The sequence below is a fragment of the Neovison vison genome, chromosome 1, assembly GCF_020171115.1.
Source record: "Neovison vison isolate M4711 chromosome 1, ASM_NN_V1, whole genome shotgun sequence".
Taxonomy (NCBI): domain Eukaryota; kingdom Metazoa; phylum Chordata; class Mammalia; order Carnivora; family Mustelidae; genus Neogale; species Neogale vison.
The window spans coordinates 163,094,483-163,111,986 of NC_058091.1; the positions used below are offsets into that span (position 1 = coordinate 163,094,483).

The window sequence follows — 17,504 nt, forward strand, 5'->3', positions numbered from 1 at the left end:
AAGTAGGGCAACGTTAGAAAAGGAGCTTGGTATGCTTTGTAGTACTGGACCAGAATCAGTAAGCACAGTACAGTCTTTCAGATTTCTCATTCCTGGAGCTTTAGACGAAAGTCAGGCATAAACGTTAGGTTAAGTGCCTTTTTGACCCGATTCCTGGTAAGTACGTGCATTCAGAGATGTGTTCAACGCACAGTCGCTGAGCTTCTAGGCACAAGGCACTGGGAGGCTTCTGTCAGGCCGGGGGAGCGGCAGTCTGACTGTGCCGCACAGTACCAGAGGCGGGTCCTACGGGTCCGGGGCTTTTACGTTTAGCTCAAAACCACTTGCCCTGAACTTTCAGGCCTTTTCATTCAATGTGCACGATTTCACAGGAGTGCTTTCTCTAGGCTGCACCTAGCCAACCCAAGGCCAAGAGACTCACTGCGAAGTGCAGCGAGGTCCCCGCCGAGGACCCGTCCGGGGCGGGCACGGCCCAGGAAGCCCACAGGAGAAGCCCGAGGAGAGGCCCCGGAGGGCCAAGGAAGGCAGGCCACACCTGGCCGGCTCCGGGGAGCAGAGCCCCGGCGCGCACCTTCATGAACTCGTCCCTGTCGAAGCAGAAAGTGTCCGGCCCCTTGGGCAGGTTCATCCTCCTTCTCTCCATCCCGCCGGCCGCCGCCTCTCAGCACCAACACTCCAGCGAGGAGGAAAGGTAGGAGGCTGCGCTCCCCGACGCTGCGGGTGCAGCCACGCTGTTTCCACGGAACAGAAGGCACCGCTTCCGCCAACATGGCAGCGCCGGTGCCGCGGCCAATGAAAGAGGATGCCGCGGGCCCGCCTCCGCCTGCCTCCACCAAGAGAGGCGTTCGGACCGCCTCCGCCGAGCCAGCAGGTGATGCTGCCCCCGTGCGGCGGAAGGTGACACCACAGCCTCGCGTACGTTTCTGCGGGGCAGCCCCGCCGCTGGTGATGCCGGGTGAGCGGGAGAGGGGAGGCTGGGGAGGGTCAGGGGCGCTCCTTCCCCACCTCGCCGTTTCCCTCGGAAGATAGGCCTGCGAGCCTCTTCCAGGACCTTCTCCCGACATTGTCCCGCGGGAAGCATAGCCGTGGCGGGATGCTGGCCCCATACTTCTGTGGCCGGTTGTCCAGAGTGGGGGGCACGTCCCCGTGTCAGGCCTCCGGTCCCTGTGCGCCACCGCTGCAGCCATCTGGGCGCGGAGGCCTCTGTGGGAGCCCGGCTTCCGCCCTCAGCCCCGGCGCCCAACGGCGAGCGTGGCTTCTCCCCCGCCGCCGAGCTTGGCTCCAGCGATCTGTAGGGAGGAAGGTGGTCAGCTGGCAGCCTCTGGTCGTCTGGGCAGCTCCCGGCTCCACTTCGGCTCAGCTGCGGCGGGACCACAAGTTTGGGTCCTCAGAGCTCTTAAAGAATCACCTCGCTACCGGCCCTCAAAACACAACCGACAAGTAGATGTGCTGAGCATGTTTATGTCCAGTTCGCTCTAGAATGGGCGGAACCGTGTGTTTGTGGCTAGCGTTGGTTCGATCGCCACACCTGCCCCCAATTTCCGAGACCCCCTCCTCCTCCTGCCATCCACCCCACATTTATTTTGAGATTTTTCTTTCCTCTTCCCTTGCTCTTTCTCCCACTGTCCTCCCCTTTAATGGGAATGCCATGGTCAAATGATGATCCATTTCTTTTTTTTCTCCGTGAGACTCTGACAGCTCAAACCACAGATCTCACGCGTGCCCTTCACGCTGCAGCTTTGCTGTAATGGCCCATGCCTGGGCTGCCCCTCCCAATGCTGTGATCTCCCAGAGATAGCATGAGCAGTCCTTAGAAAGGGATGGGACACAGCAAGACAACGGCTTACAGTGAGTCTTGCATTCGAGTCACTCAAAACGGGAAACTGGTCACTTTTTTAAAAAAAGTGAGTACAGAATCTGAAACAATACATTCCCTAGCAGTGGGCCTGGCAAGGCCTTGTGGAGGAAAACGTTCCCAGTCAATACCCAGAGACTATGAGAGGTAGGATGAGAATGGTAATCTTATCTGGAGAATCAGAATAAATTGCCAGGGGAGCAACTATGAAAGTGCATTCTATGCCCTGTTGTGGTCATTTGGATATAGGGAATGAAAGCCTCGTTATTTGGTCTTTGTTTGTTTACTCTTATTATGAAAATTCTCAAACATACACCAAAGTGTGTAGAGCAGAAGGATCCCGGCCCTTCCGAGTACTTATCACTCTACTTCCCCAACTGTTTCATAGGCCCTCCTCCTCCTTCAGCCCCCCGAAGTGCCTGTATTTTTGTTTTTTTGGGAGGGGGGAGTTCTGGAATATATTTTAAAGTAAATCCCAAACATCACATCATTCCCTGCTCCCCAGATACCTTGGTTTACACATCAAAGAAGGAGGAGAAAGAAGAGGAGGAGGAGGAGAAGACTGAGAGGGAGGAGGGATGAAGAAGAGAGATTTCCGCACAGGCCCACAGTGCCAGAATCAATAGGTCTAATAAGCTATTCCGACTGGCTCTGAGAGGCATGACTTTTAGCCCAGGGCCACAGTGCTAATAAGCGACAAGGGCAAATTCATGTAGTGCAAACAGCAAGGTCCACACTCATCACCAAGGCACCGAGAGGGGGGCAAGGGTGCCAGACCGATGGAACAAAGTTTTCTGGGAACCCCACCTGCCCTAGAAGTCCAGATGAGCAAGTAGTCGAACTGTTTTTTACCTTCATTGTCTTTCCTTTCTGAAATGATTTCCAGTCTTTGGTAAAGTCATGAACCTGAGCTTGTGCAGCCTGGGGTACTGATCTTGGGGATGCTGAAGAGAGTAGGTGCCAACAAAGAATGAAAATCCCTGCTGCCTGTTCTCCTTCCAAGAGTCAGGAGGGAACAGTCAAGACCCCATACAGTGCACTGCCACTTGGAACCCTGGCTGTGGCAGTGGCGTGGCTCCACCAAAGCCAGGAGCAACAGGCAGGACCCCAGACCCCAGATGCTAATGGAACACCCTGGGGAGGACGAAGGAAAGGCAGAGAGTCAGCGGAAACCTTCCCAAAGGACATTGCCCTCAGTTTCATCTGGGAGCTGACATTCAGCTGGTACACACCCCTTCAGCCACACAAAGTTTGGTGACTAGCCTCTGGCCAGAACCTGCTGTGTGTCTCCCTACCCTGAACCCTTCCCAAGATCCCTACCATGGCCTCGGGATCCAGGCACTGAGAGTGTAACACTTGACTCTGCGTGGGTCCCCGGGCCATCTTTTGGTTAGTTAGTTGTCCACGCTGTTGAAGATTTGCCTACTGTTACATGTTTGATTCTTGTCTTTGGTGATGGTACCTATTTCATAGGAAATAGAAGCTGGAATCCAGGAAACAGGCTGGAAGATGAAATTAAAAAGTGGATACAAAGCTTCGAATCAGAGCCAGACACAATCAGCGATCAACTATATCCCAGTCTCTCCCCCTCTTCTCTGATCTGTACTTTCCTTAATGAGGAATGAGACTTTAAGTTGACTTTTTTTTTATCTTCAAGTCTCTATCTCTCTGTATTCCTTAACTTGCCTCTCTTGCCTTTATTTCATCCTAGAGCTTGTGCCCATGACTTCTTTTCTAAGTAAATATTAACCCCCTTTGACTCTGAATCTCTGGAAAATTCTCAGTTCCCTATTTTCACTGGCACTGTGACAGGTCCTCATTTCTCCTTCCCACTCTTCTCTATTTATAGTTTCGACATTTTTTTGGCAGGTTGGCTACAGAACACTCAAAAATTGCAAAGAGAAATACTGTGTTCTGGAAATTCGTGTGAGCATTGTTTTCCAATATAGTCCTTATACTCTTCTGATCCTCTCTTGAACTGTTGGACTAAAGCAGCTGACGCTTCCACCAGCAACCAGAGTCATCCTGTCCACTACTGTGGGAACAGAGGGTTTCCATTTGGAACTGAAGACTGAGCCTTAAGTCTGGTGGCCCTTTGGTGCCAGGAGAGGAGGTATGGGGCGGGTGGGACAGGAGGACAAGCATCATGGTAGAAGTCTCCACTCGACCAGGAAAGCTCAAGTGACCCAACAGGTCCATTTCAACATCTTCTGTATTTTCCTTATACAGCGGAAAGTGTGGATTCATTCCAGAGTGGATTTGAGATCATTTAGTTTGATTCTTAAATATTTCCCATTCCAACCAGAAACAACTCATCCTAGGGGCTCCCAAATTCTGCCTCATCTTCCTAATCAGTTAGTACCCCAAATTGGGTATGATAGTGCCAGAACATTCTTCCATGTGTATTTTATAACAGACTAGTATTTTATTAGTTTTTTTCAAACTAATAAGAATGATAAGGGTAACTTTTTTTTTTTTTTAAAGCATAGGCAAAATCATGAAAGACATTGAAATGAACCTAAAAGATTATAGTGTCTTCCAAGGGAAAACAGGTGTTGTCTCATGTACCCTTCTGGGCTCACCAATTCTATGGGATATTCTGTGCCTTTCTTGTCTTTGAGCTATTTTGCAACTCTATAGATTGTACATAATTGATGTGGATGCAGATGATCTTGTCTAGCGATATGTAAATGAATTTTGTCCACTGGAAGTACAGTTGACCCCCTTTCCTTTGGTAGAAGGCAGTTTTGCAACCATTTGCATTCTCTTTGCATATCTATTTGCATCTATCAAAGCAAATTCGTTGAAGTATTACTGATTGTATATGTGCTGCCTTGAGATTCTTGCTTGAAGTGGTGGTAACATCTTAGTGGTTCCCAAGCTAATGAATGAATTAAACAAAATCCCTTCAGGCGTTCATCTCATATTTGTAAAATGGTCCTTATTTAATCTTTTCGAGAAAATGATACACTAGCAAACCATGACAAGATTCTGGTAAATGAAAAGTGCAATGAAATCAAATCGGAACGAATTTTAGAATTACCTTCAATGTGGCCCACACCATGCCAGAGGCAGAGAATGAATGAAGCTCGAAGACATGCCTTCTGGCCCCCAGGAGTTACAATAATCTTTGTCAACATTGGCATGCCTGAGAAATGCATGTGACTTTCCCATCAGGGTTTCCCCGGGGGTTCAGTTAACCTTTCTCTTCCAAGCTACCCTCTCTTGTAGTGATATGAACTGTGCCCTTGGTTTCAGCTCCCATTCCCTAGCCAACATCTCTCCCACTGATACACGACCATCTGTTTCTTTCCTACCCACCAGGCCCCTGTAACTGACTACCTACTCGTGCTATTTCACTGTGATGTCCCACCTGTGCCTCAAAACCCAGCATGTTCAAAACTTGATTCATCATCGTTTCTGAAAGAACGGCTTATCCTCCTTTGTTTTGTTTCTTTAGAAATGATTCCACCAATGCCAGTGGCATGCACCAGAAACCAGGAAGCAATCATACAGCTGAGCCAACCTGATGTACTTTAAAACACTTGACCACAATTCTCCAGTGGATACTCAACCCTGGCTTCAAACTCCCTTGTCTCTCCAGTGAGTTTGCTTTCCCTCTAATGGATGACCGTTTCACACCTTCAAGACTTGCCTCAACAATCCCTACCACCACCTCTTCTGAACTATGTCACCTCACTCCCAGCTCCTGTCCTAGGGATGAGGGAGCAGGAGACAAGCTGAGGACAAAGCAGAAGCTGGTGCCCTACACCCTCTCTCCATGCCATATGTGTAACATTCCTCATGCACTCCCGGCTGCCCTAAAGGAAAAACAATGCTTAATTGATAGAGATCCCAGTCCTGCCGGACAGGAGTCTCCCTCCATCTACAAATGTCCTAGCGACTTACAAGGAAGGAAGAAGCTTTCTCATCAATAACCTGACTTCCAGAGACCCATACCTCAGTTTCTGGAAGCCCTAACATCACCCTCCCCTCCATAAAATTGAGGGAGGCTAAGGGTGAGGGAAGTGTAATAAAACTGAATTTCTTCTAAGCCCGAAGCCCACTGACAAGGATGTGTGATAGGAGGAATGTAACATATCTCCAGGAAACTCCCAACTGTCTTCATGCTTTCCCTCATTAGAGGCAAAAACAGCCTTGACTTGACAATAACCAGGTCTCCCTTATCCTGAAATTCTTCTTTAGCATATGACAGTCCTTCTGGACACCCCCTTTGTCCTCACTTTCCTCAGCTCCCAGTCAACCACGCCTCTGTCTGAGCACCTCTTTCTGCCCCTGGGTCCTGGCCCTGTGTTTTAATAAAACCACCATATGCACCTAAGACGTCTCAAGAATCCTTTCTTGGTCAACGGCTCTGGACCTCACCCCACTGAACCTCACCTGTGTTCCAAAACTTCATCACTAGTGTCACACTTCAAGAAAATAAAAGCCCCTTGTGCAGGAATTCCCTTTTCCCAGCATAGCTTGTAAAATATTTGTCTACACCTGTGGGTGTAGGGTACCATGTCCCCAAGGGTAGTTGAAAAATCTCTATAAAGAATCCTTATGTGCAGATCATTTTAAGGGAGTCCATTTCCAGATCCAAACTCCATGTGTGCTGGGTAGGATAGGCGATATGCCCATTCTTGGTTCTGATATCAGGATACTCCTCTCCTTCCTGGAAGATCAAGATGCTCCTCTCAGATCTTATTAGAGTGTAGGACTTGGGCTGACACCAAAGTTGAAATACCAGTTTTGTTTCAAATAATCCCCTTCTGTGGGCAGTCCTGGGGCTCTGCCTTTAGGGCTTCCTCTCCTTATTAAGGTTGAAGGTTAACATCGGAAATGGAATTTGGGCAGATGTTGGAAGTGCTCTGAAATCAGAATAACAATCAGTTTGGGTTAGTGACACTCATTCCTTCATATTTAAATTAAACTACATATTTGTAGGGACATAATAGGAAAAAGCACAAGTAAGGATTTTAATGGTTTCATTCCATTCCAGTGTGGTTTGGGAAATAAAATAACAGAAAATGAGACTGTTCTGCTTTAAAAAAAAATCAACTTGTAGCAGGCAAATGTTATTCCAATGAAGTCGAACCTTTCCTATCTCATTTCCTTTTTAAAGATTTATTTATTTATTTATTTATTTGGTAGAGAGAGACACACACACACACACACACACATGCACAGAGAACACTAGTAGGGGGAGCAGGGCAGGGAGAAGCAGGCTTCCTGCTGAGCAGGAATGTGGGCCTTCATTCCAGGCCCTTGGGATCATGACCTGAGCCAAAGGCAGCTGCTTAGTGACTGAGCCACCCAGGTGCCCTCTATCTCATTTCTTAAATGTTTAATATTTTCAACACCTAGTTAATAAAATATACATATATTGTTGATGAGGGAGCAGGAGGCTGGCTGAGGACTGAGCAGGGGCTGGCGCCTTGCACCCCCCCTCCACCCGCTCCCCTCAGTAATACGTGTCACATTCCTCAGGCACCCCTGACTATCCTAGAAGGAAAACAAATAGTTAACTTGCAGAGATCACAGTCCTGCAAGGCAGGAGTCTCCCTTGGTTTGCAAATGTCCTTGAGATTTACAACAAAGAAGTTACCTTACCAATAGCCCGATTTCCAAAGACACATAACTCAGTTCCTCAAGCCCTAACATCACCCTCCCCTCCATAAAAAACTGAAGGAGGGGGAGGTAGAAGGAAAAGTAAATAAAGTTAAATTTCTTCTAAACCTAAATCTCATTAACAAGTACGCTTGATAGCAGGAATGTCACATTCCACCAGGAGACTCCCAATTGTCTTTATGTTAATGCCTCATTAGAGGGAACGTGGCCTTGGCTTGATAGTAACCAGGCCTTCAATATCCTGGTAGTCTTCTTTACCCCAATAGCCCTTCTGAACCTCCCTTCCCCTCACCTTCCCCCAACCGCAAGGTATATAACATGCCTACCCTCACAACCCGGGGAAGCAGCCCTTCCGGCCCACGGGTCCTGTCCCCGTGCTTTAATAAACCACCATTTTGCACCAAAGATGTCTCAAGAATTCTTTCTTGGTCATCGGCTCCGGACCTCAGCCCACCGAACCTCACCTAGGTTCTAGAACTTCATCATGTGGCACCCGAACGTGGGGCTGTGAGCCTTTACATTTGGATTCTGAGCTTCGGTGCAAAATTGGTGAGTACTTTCTCTCCTTTTCCTTTACTCTGATTTCAGGGCTTTTCAAGGAGTGAGGTCTTATTGGAACACTTGCATGTCAGTTGCTCAGGCTGTAACCCTCTAGCCCGTGGCTACTCTATGGGGAGGGGAACGTCTGCCTCTTGGCTGTAAGTTAGTACCCTGGCCGGAATGGCAATAGACCCAGAAACTTGATACCCTCTCTTTATTCCTGTTCTTATATAGAGTTGTCTCTCTTGGGCACGGGACAGCCACCTAAGTCACCAGGACGGCTACCAATCTTAAGACTCCCGTGTGAGGTTTCCTCCTGATTGATCTAATGTGATCCCCTCCACATCCCTGGTCTAGCCACTTCTGGCCGAGGGACCTCCACTGGGAGCCGGCTGAAACCAGTACCCAGTTGAATTAAAACGCAACCGGGGACCGTTTCCTAGGGAAGTTGGCTGCAAGAACCACATGTGTTGGAATGTCGCATAGACCATGATGGATTTCAGTCTTTACTGTTTCTTGTCAATGTCTCCTACAGACTACTTATAGCTATGAAATTGGGTCATTTCCCCTTTGCCAAACTTTTCTAGTATTTCCATGGGTTAAAATGGCAAAACAGTATGCAGTCTTCAGGACAGACAATGGCATGGCATAGCACCGTTTCCTAGTCCATTCACCAGGCAACCATCTGTAGCCTAGGATGCGATGGGGAAGTGGAGGGATGCTGGCACCCCTCCAGGGCCTTTTATGGCAGGGATGCCTTCCCAGGGAAGGCAGGATGGTGATCAATAGCGATATCTTCAGGGACGCCTCTGATCGCTTTTGACACACAGGAACCTTTGACATATACTGCGTAGGACGCCACCCAGGAGTCAGGAGGGATTTGGTAATGGACCTTCTTTACATTTCTGGGAGCATGGCCTCAGTAGGCTTCTTTAGTTCCCAAGGACTCTACCTTGGGGTGCCTTTTAACCCACTGGAAATAATTTGGATTGCGAAACTTAGGAAAGGACTGAGCTCCTGTAACAGTGCATGGCCTCAGTGGGATCTATCAGTTAGATCTCCTCTGCAGGAAACAGGCAAATGGACCTAGGATACCTTCATTGCTCATACCTAGGCCTTGATTGCTCTGCACAAGGACCTTGAACTAAGGGGCTTTTGAGGAATGTGTTTGCCCAAATGAGTCAGTTAGTAAACCCAGATTGTTGGGCTATCCTTAGCAAAAGAGACCTGACTGTCTCTCTGTTTCTCCTAATAGATGTGGGGGCTTCTCCCTCACTCACTTACCGTGTTAATGGCTGTAACTGGAGCCAACTGGGGTTAGTCTAACTCGAGACAGACCATAAGGAATATTCCCAAGCAGCTGCCGAAACTCCCTTTGTTTCGGGGAAGTTTCCCTGTCTTCTCTGGTCCGACATGGACTGCTTAACCCCTCCTCCCTTGCTGGTGGGAAAGCTTGGCGTCTGCTCCTTTTTGGGGTTCATGAGTTCCAAAACCGGGAATCCTTTCTCTGCCTCCTGGCAGCACTTTGTTTCCTCTGTTTCCCCCTTTTATCCTGTTTCTGTGCACCAACGTGGGTGCAGCCTGCATGACTAGCCTCTAGATCATGCACCACGGCTCCTTCTCTCTTCACTGTCAAGGAGCAAGAAGAGCACCCCCTGGACCTAACACCCCACTCCAGATCTTCCCACTTGTGTCTCAGGTAAACATTCAAAGTGGAGTGGGTCCAGGTGAAATGTAAATCAGTATTGGAATGAAGTTAAGTTTGTTGGTTTAAGATAAGTCGTGTCTTTTAAGTTATCAGCAGTAAATGTGAAACTTCGAAGTTTAATGAAGGTCAAATAAGCTCATGTTGTTTGTTAAAATTTGTTAGCAAAGAGATGGCTAAACTGATGGTTAATTGTCTGTCTCAAAGTTTTAATGGGTAATTGCTGAAGTAGCTTTCAAAGTCTTTGGTAACCTGAAAGTTTTAAAGTTTTGCTTGGGTGACAAATGGAATTAAATTATGGACATCTAGGTCTTAAAGGATAAAATGCTAAGTCATTAATTACTGGATGTAGGTTTGTGCTTTTGACTTCTTAACTACAAAGAAACTAAGGGTATTTAAATCTGTTGGTAAACGTGTTTTGCACTTAACTGTTTCATAAATTTGACATCTGAAGAATTCTGTTGTAACAGTTCACAATTGGTTAATACTTAGTCTTCACTAGAGATTAAGGGGTTTCTAAGAGTATCAGATTCTGCTTAGTGTAACTAAGACTGGTGGAAATAAGGGAAACTCTGTAGGAAAGTAGATGATATGTAAGAAAGATTTAAAGAAGGGAAATGCATTTTATTAAAGATAAAAGGTAATTTGGTCCTAAATGAGATGGTTGTTTGGAAAGAAATGGCTTGGGAAAAATCCTGAATGCAGAGGAAAGTTGTAGAAGGTATGTGAAGGGAAATCTTCAGAAAAGGAATTTTAGCTATGGTCAAGATGGACTAAGATTGAAATGAATGGGTTTTAAAGGTACATTGGTACAAGACTGAAATTGTCTCTGTTCAAAAGGACAAAGTTTTCTTAGATTAATGATCTGTTAAGAGAATGGAAATGGTTTTCTCTTTGCCAGCCCAGAAAACCCAGTTTCTATGTTTTGTTTTATCACGTGTTTAACATCCCTAATTATATTTAGGCATGTGCTTTAAAACTTTATAAGATTTTAGCAAATGTCGACAAGATTTAAGTTGTAAATCTCTTTAACTCCGGCTTTTCCTTGATATGCGAAGTTGCTCAGGAAGTACTACTGAACCAGTGAAAAACATTGGGTTACATTTGGGAAAATGCTATAACCATTCTAGAGATTCTATGCACTTCCTAAAGTTTTAATGTTGTAAGAGATCATCGCTTGATATTGTAATTATGGAAATGTTATGTGTCACAGAAGTAACCTGATTTCCTTGCAGCTAAATTGTAAACTCCCGTCTCTTCAGCTCTAACCATATACATTCCGAGTTTTTGTCATTTATAATTGTTTTAATTCTTTTGTAAAATGAGTTTTATCTTCAAAGAGATTCATACAAAGGACTTTCAGGACAAATACAGATATTTGATATACTTGAAAATCCTAAAACTCAAATGGGTAAGAATTTCCAAAACTAATAACTAAAGCTGCATTCACCAGATTTAGTAACATGGGACTAAATGAACTAAAAGATTATAGTGTTGTGTCTCTTAATGTTTTGTCTTTATTTTTTTTTTTTTACCACCAATAATGCCACTTTTATTAGGTTTGCTTTACAGTCAGAAAAACACTTTCATATATAGTATGCCATTGAACCTCAGAACAATTCTGTGCATAAATCAGGGCATGTATTATTTCATTTTGTGGGTGAGGAACCTGAAGCTCCATGAGGTAAAGTGATTTGCTGGAGTCTTTTTTTTTTTTTTCCCAATTTATTTATTTTCAGAAAAACAGTATTCATTATTTTTTCACCACACCCAGTGCTCCATGCAAGCTGTGCCCTCTATAATACCCACCACCTGGTACCCCAACCTCCCACCCCCCCGCCACTTCAAACCCCTCAGACTGTTTTTCAGAGTCCATAGTCTCTCATGGTTCACCTCCCCTTCCAATTTACCCAAATTCCCTACTACTCTCTAACGCCCCTTGTCCTCCATGCTATTGGTTATGCTCCACAAATGAGTGAAACCATATGATAATTGACTCTCTCTGCTTGACTGATTTCACTCAGCATAATCTCTTCCAGTCCCGTCCATGTTGATACAAAAGTTGGATATTCGTCCTTTCTGATGGAGGCATAATACTCCATAGTGTATATGGACCACATCTTCCTTATCCATTCATCCGTTGAAGGGCATCTTGGTTCTTTCCATAGTTTGGCGACTGTGGCCATTGCTGCTATAAACATTGGGGTACAGATGGCCCTTCTTTTCACGACATCTGTATCTTTGGGGTAAATACCCAGGAGTGCAATTGCAGGGTCGTAGGGAAGCTCTATTTTTAATTTCTTGAGGAATCTCCACACTGTTCTCCAAAGAGGCTGCACCAACTTGCATTCCCACCAACAGTGTAAGAGGGTTCCCCTTTCTCCACATCCTCTCCAACACATGTTGTTTCCTGTTTTGTTAATTTTGGCCATTCTAACTGGTGTAAGGTGATATCTCAATGTGGTTTTAATTTGAATCTCCCTGAGGGCTAATGATGATGAGCATTTTTTCATGTGTCTGATAGCCATTTGTATTTCTTGATTGGAGAAGTGTCTGTTCATATCTTCTGCCCATTTTTTGATGTGTTTGTCTGTTTCGTGTGTGTTGAGTTTGAGGAGTTCATTATAGATCCTGGATATCAACCTTTTGTCTGTACTGTCATTTGCAAATATCTTCTCCCATTCCGTGGGTTGCCTCTTTGTTTTTTTGACTGTTTCCTTTGCTGTGCAGAAGCTTTTGATTTTGATGAAGTCCCAGAAGTCTATTTTCGCTTTTGTTTCCTTTGCCTTTGGAGACGTATCTTGAAAGAAGTTGCTGTGGCTGATATCGAAGAGATTACTGCCTATGTTCTCCTCTAAGATTCTGATAGATTCCATTCATTGCTGGTTCTCTAATGTTTGCTCTTCCAGACTAGGGATACTTTTTCTTAAGTTATCTGTAACTTACAGAGATGTAAAATATTTGCAAACAAATCAAATCATTCAACTTTTCTCTCTATCTGAACCCTCTGAAACCAAAAGGTCTCAGTAAGTAAGCTTTCTTCCATGGCAGACAGTCATTTGCATAAGTTCAATAAGAATCTGTTCTCCTTGTAACAGGACAGCATTGGAAACTGGTTATTTTACCAAGGCTTTGACTGGAATGTCGTATTTGAGAAAGACATGCATAGACTCAGATATGACCAGACAGCTTTACGGAACTAAGGCTGATTTTCTGAAACCTGGGGCCATAAAGCCCCTTGGGACTGTTGGCCTGATGCCTTGCTTACAGAGTTCCCAGCAGCCTCACCAGGTGAGTAAAGAATGTCACTCATTGGTAGGTCTAGCCTCAGGAAGAGGAATTCGCCTAAGGGTATTGCAGGCATGCCTGATGGCAAGTACAGGGCTTGGCTTCTGGCCCGGAGAGGCTACTAAAAGTTCAACCTAGAGATACCTTATAAGAAGTTCCATCAAAGCAGATTCTAAAAGATCTATATGATCGATCACACTCAACTGTTCTTGCTGAGCTTATGTAAATAATGGGCCAAGTTTGTTAAAACTGGAATTGTTTCACAAGTGATTTAGTCCTGATTTAGCTATCTCTGTAAATGATGGTTATTTTAGAGAGAAAAATTCTGTTTTAGTAACACACCTTTATGGATGTTAAATTCTAGATTTGATTGTCTTTAAATGTTTACCTAAGCTAAACAATTTGAGGTAAACTTCAGAGAAGTTACACAATAGCTTCTTTAGTCAACCTTACTATTTTGTGGGTATATTAGCAAGACCCCACGGCACATGATTAAACAACTGGAAAATGGGATTGATTCCCCTACAATTGTATAACTTAACTAACACCTTGTTTGTGGCTGGGATAATGAAATTGCCTAAAAGCCAGCCTATCACACTCCATAGGATTAACTATGAACTTGTGGAGATAATGGATGACCTCACTTTCTTTATGATTGGATCGGGTGATGCATGGGGGACTCCCCTTATCTCTTGACAAGTTTTCTCATTTGCCAGTGATCCTCTGTAATCAGGATATTGTTAAGGCTGGACCACTCAAAGGTCTTCGTATTGGTTTCATCCCTTAGTCATATTTATCCTAGAGGCCACCTCTGTTGAGGTGCAATTGCAAACAGATGATTTAGTGAAACCTAGAACAGCCCTCCTATAAAAAGAGCCTCAGAGCTTACTATGGAACAGCCCCTAACTAATGAGTTCACATCAGGTCCAGATTTGTCTTAGAATTCAAAGGCCACCAATGAATGATGGAGGCCGACTAATTAAATACTGGGCTACACTAACAGATATGCCAGAAATAATACTTAAAACTTGTCAAACTTTAAACCTAGTTACCTGTATGCCTGAACCTGACCACTGTACTTCTTTCTCTTTAGAGCAAAACTGTTCAGAGGTTATTGATATTGCTTACTCTATTTGGCCAGATTTAAGATGCCTCTGTTAAAAATGTGAATGACAGTTTACTGATGACAGTAGTTTTCATAGAAAAAAAAAATAAGAAAATCTAGGTATAGTGTAGTGTTCACTAGCACTTTTCAATTGCCAAAGCCTAAGAATAAACATTAACACTGACTCTAAATATGCTTTCTTGGTACTACATGCCCATGGAGCTCTTTGGAAAGAAAGGGGATTGCTGTCAAGCCATAACTCCCCAATCAAATATGGGCCTAAGTGAAAAAGACCCTTCTTATGGCTATACTAAGGATGGCGTATATCAAATCTGGGATACATATTTCATACCCACACCCATTGGACAGCTCAGTCAAAAGGCACTTTTATGCTGGGAACAAAAGAATCATACGTATGATACTTGGGCAAATAACACACGGTATCGAGGATGGCTATCAATAGGATTTAATCCTGAGTGTTTTTGATCTATCTGTAATTTTGAGGTGTAAAAAATACTTTTAAATGGCCTTTGTTTTTCCAAATACACAGTCCATTGCTTAATCTTTTAATTTTAAAGGTCGGGATTGCTGTTTACCTTTCTTTCTTTCTTTCTTTCAATTTCTTCTTTTGAGGTGTGCTGGGTTACTTTGCTATTCCTTAAAGCAAGAACCATTGTAGTACATTACACAGTATAGTAAATTAATGATACGTGATATGTATGATAGCATATACATATGTCCATACATATACATGGAAAGGGCATCTCTGATCTACATGCATGTGGTCATATTGAGACACAGAAAATAATAAACGTGGGATAGGTTAAAATTAAAAAGTAATAGTCAAAGAGTATTCTTAGAACTTGAAGGCTTTGCATTTATGATACTGTATTGATCAGAATTAACTAAGGTGTGAAATCTGATTTACTCAAATTTAAATCTGACTCCTCATCCATGGAAAGTTTAGCAGTGACCGTAGACAAAATATGGTCTCTAGTTGAAGTGTCTACTAAGAACATTTCTCTTTCAGACACAGAATTCAAGACAAGGTCATTGATTGTTTTCCATAAACATCCTTTTCTATTACGTATGGCTTCTGCATTTTTGCCTTGAGATGTTTTTCATTCATGCTAGTACTTATCATTCATCCATTTGTACTTTCTATAGAATATCTTATTTTATCACTGAACAGTTCATGCTAAATGACTGCTTTACTAGAAGGTAAATAAGACTCTTGAATTTTTTTTTTTAGATTGAAGAAGTTATTTTTTGGTTCAAAGATATTTGAAGCGTTTTAATCAGGAACGGATGCTGGATTTTGTCAAATGCTTTTTCTGCATCAATTGAGAGGACCATGTGGCTCTTCTCTCTTTTCATATGAATTTGTTGTATCACATTGATTGATTTGCGAATGCTGAACCATCCCTGTAGCCCAGGGATGAATCCCACCTGATCATGGTGGATAATCTTTTTAATGTGCTGTTGGATCCTGTTGGCTAGGATCTTGTTGAGAATCTTAGCATCCATATTCATCAGTGATATTGGTCTAAAAATCTCCTTTTTGGTAGGGTCTTTGCGTGGTTTGGGGATCAGGGTAATGCTGGCTTCATAGAAAGTGCCTGGAAGTTTTCCTCCTGCTTCAATTTTTTGAAACAGCTTCAGGAGAATAGGTGTTATTTCGTCTTTGAAAGTTTTTTAGAATTTCCCCAGGGAATCCGTCAGGTCCCGGGCTCTTGTTTTTTGGGAGGTTTTTGATCACTGCTTCAATCTCGTTATTAGATATTGGTCTCTTCACGTTTTCAATTTCTTCCTGGTTCAATGTTGGTAGTTTACATTTTTCCAGGAATGCATCCATTTCATCTAGGTTGCTAAGCTTATTGGCATATAACTGTTCGTAATAACTTCTGATGATTGTTTCTACTTCCTTGGTGTTAGTTGTGATCTCTCCCTTTTCATTCATAATTTTATGAATTTGGGCTTTCTCTCTTTTCTTTTGGATTAGTGTGGTCAATGGCTTATCGATCTTATTGATTCTTTCAAAAAACCAGCTTCTAGTTTCATTGATACGTTCTACTGTATCTCTGGTTTCTCCCTCATTGATCTCAGCTCTAATCTTGATGATTTCCCTTCTTATGTGTGGAGTTGGTTTGATTTGTTGTTGATCCTCCAGTTCTTTAAGGTGTAGAGACAGCTGGTGTGTTCTGGATTTTTCAATTTTTTTGAGCGAGGCTTGGATGGGTATGTATTTTCCTCTTGGGGCCCCCTTTGCTGTATCCCATAGGTTTTGGACCTAAGTGTCTTCATTCTCATTGGTTTCCATGAATTGTTTCAGTTCTTCTTTGATCTCCTGGTTGATCCAAGCATTCTTAAGCAAGGTGGTCTTTAGCTTTCAGGTGTTTGAGTTCCTTTGGAACTTTCCCTTGTGATTGAGTTCCAGTTTCAAATCATTGTGATCTGAGAATATGCAGGGAATCATCTTAGTCTTTTGGTATCGGTTGAGTCCTGATTTGTGACCCAGTATAGAAACCATTGACAATTCATGAAATGACTGAGCCCCTCAATTGTTGACCATTGTCTTGCATTTTCTTTGCTTTATCCCTCTTTAGATCCCTATTTTATTTAGCTGTTCATTTATTTATTTATTTATTTATTATTTTATTACATTTAATTTTTTAAACAAACATCTAGCATATTTTTATCCCCAGGGGTACAGGTCTGTGATTGGCCAGGTTTACACAATTCACAGCCCTCATAGATCCCTTTTTAAAAATACATTTTTTTCTTTAAAATGTTTTCATTTTTGATTTTTCAAATTTTTTCTTTTTTTAATTTTTATTTTCAGCATAACAGTATTCCTTGTTTTTACACCACACCCAGGGCTCCATGCAATCCGTGCCCTCTCTAATACCCACCACCTGGTTCCCCCAACCTCCCACCCCTCGCCCCTTCAAACCCCTCCGTTTGATTTTCAGAGTCCTTAGTCTCTCATGTTTCACCTCCCTTTCCAATGTATTTAATTTACATTTTTAATTTAAAATTTTAATTTGTATTTTCAAGTTTCAAATAAAGATATTTAATTTAGATTCATTTAAATTTAATTTCATTTTTTTTTTCTTTTAAATGCTGATACATGCTGTCAGCCCCCAAATCTCTGTTCACATAAACTACATACAAAATGAGAACAAGGAATGTAGACTGACAAAAAGAACCATTTTGCTTTTCTAGGTCCTTCTTTTGAAACAGTAGAAAATTTACTTTCCCAAGAAGAAACAAATTCAGAAGGAAAGAGTAGTACCGAAGTCACCTTCATCAGCATATAAACAGATACTCAAACCAAAAACATTGTCAACTGCAAAAAGATGCCAACTCTTTTTAAC

The 17,504-nt window shown here is 43.3% G+C and overlaps 1 long non-coding RNA gene across 1 annotated transcript; it reads left to right on the forward strand.

Annotated features, from left to right (window-relative positions):
- The first annotated feature begins 798 nt into the window (after positions 1-798).
- LOC122915245 lies at positions 799-6,197 on the forward strand. Its single transcript, XR_006386032.1, has 2 exons — positions 799-915; positions 5,316-6,197. It is a non-coding gene; the product is annotated as an uncharacterized LOC122915245 (long non-coding RNA).
- The last annotated feature ends 11,307 nt before the right edge of the window (positions 6,198-17,504 follow it).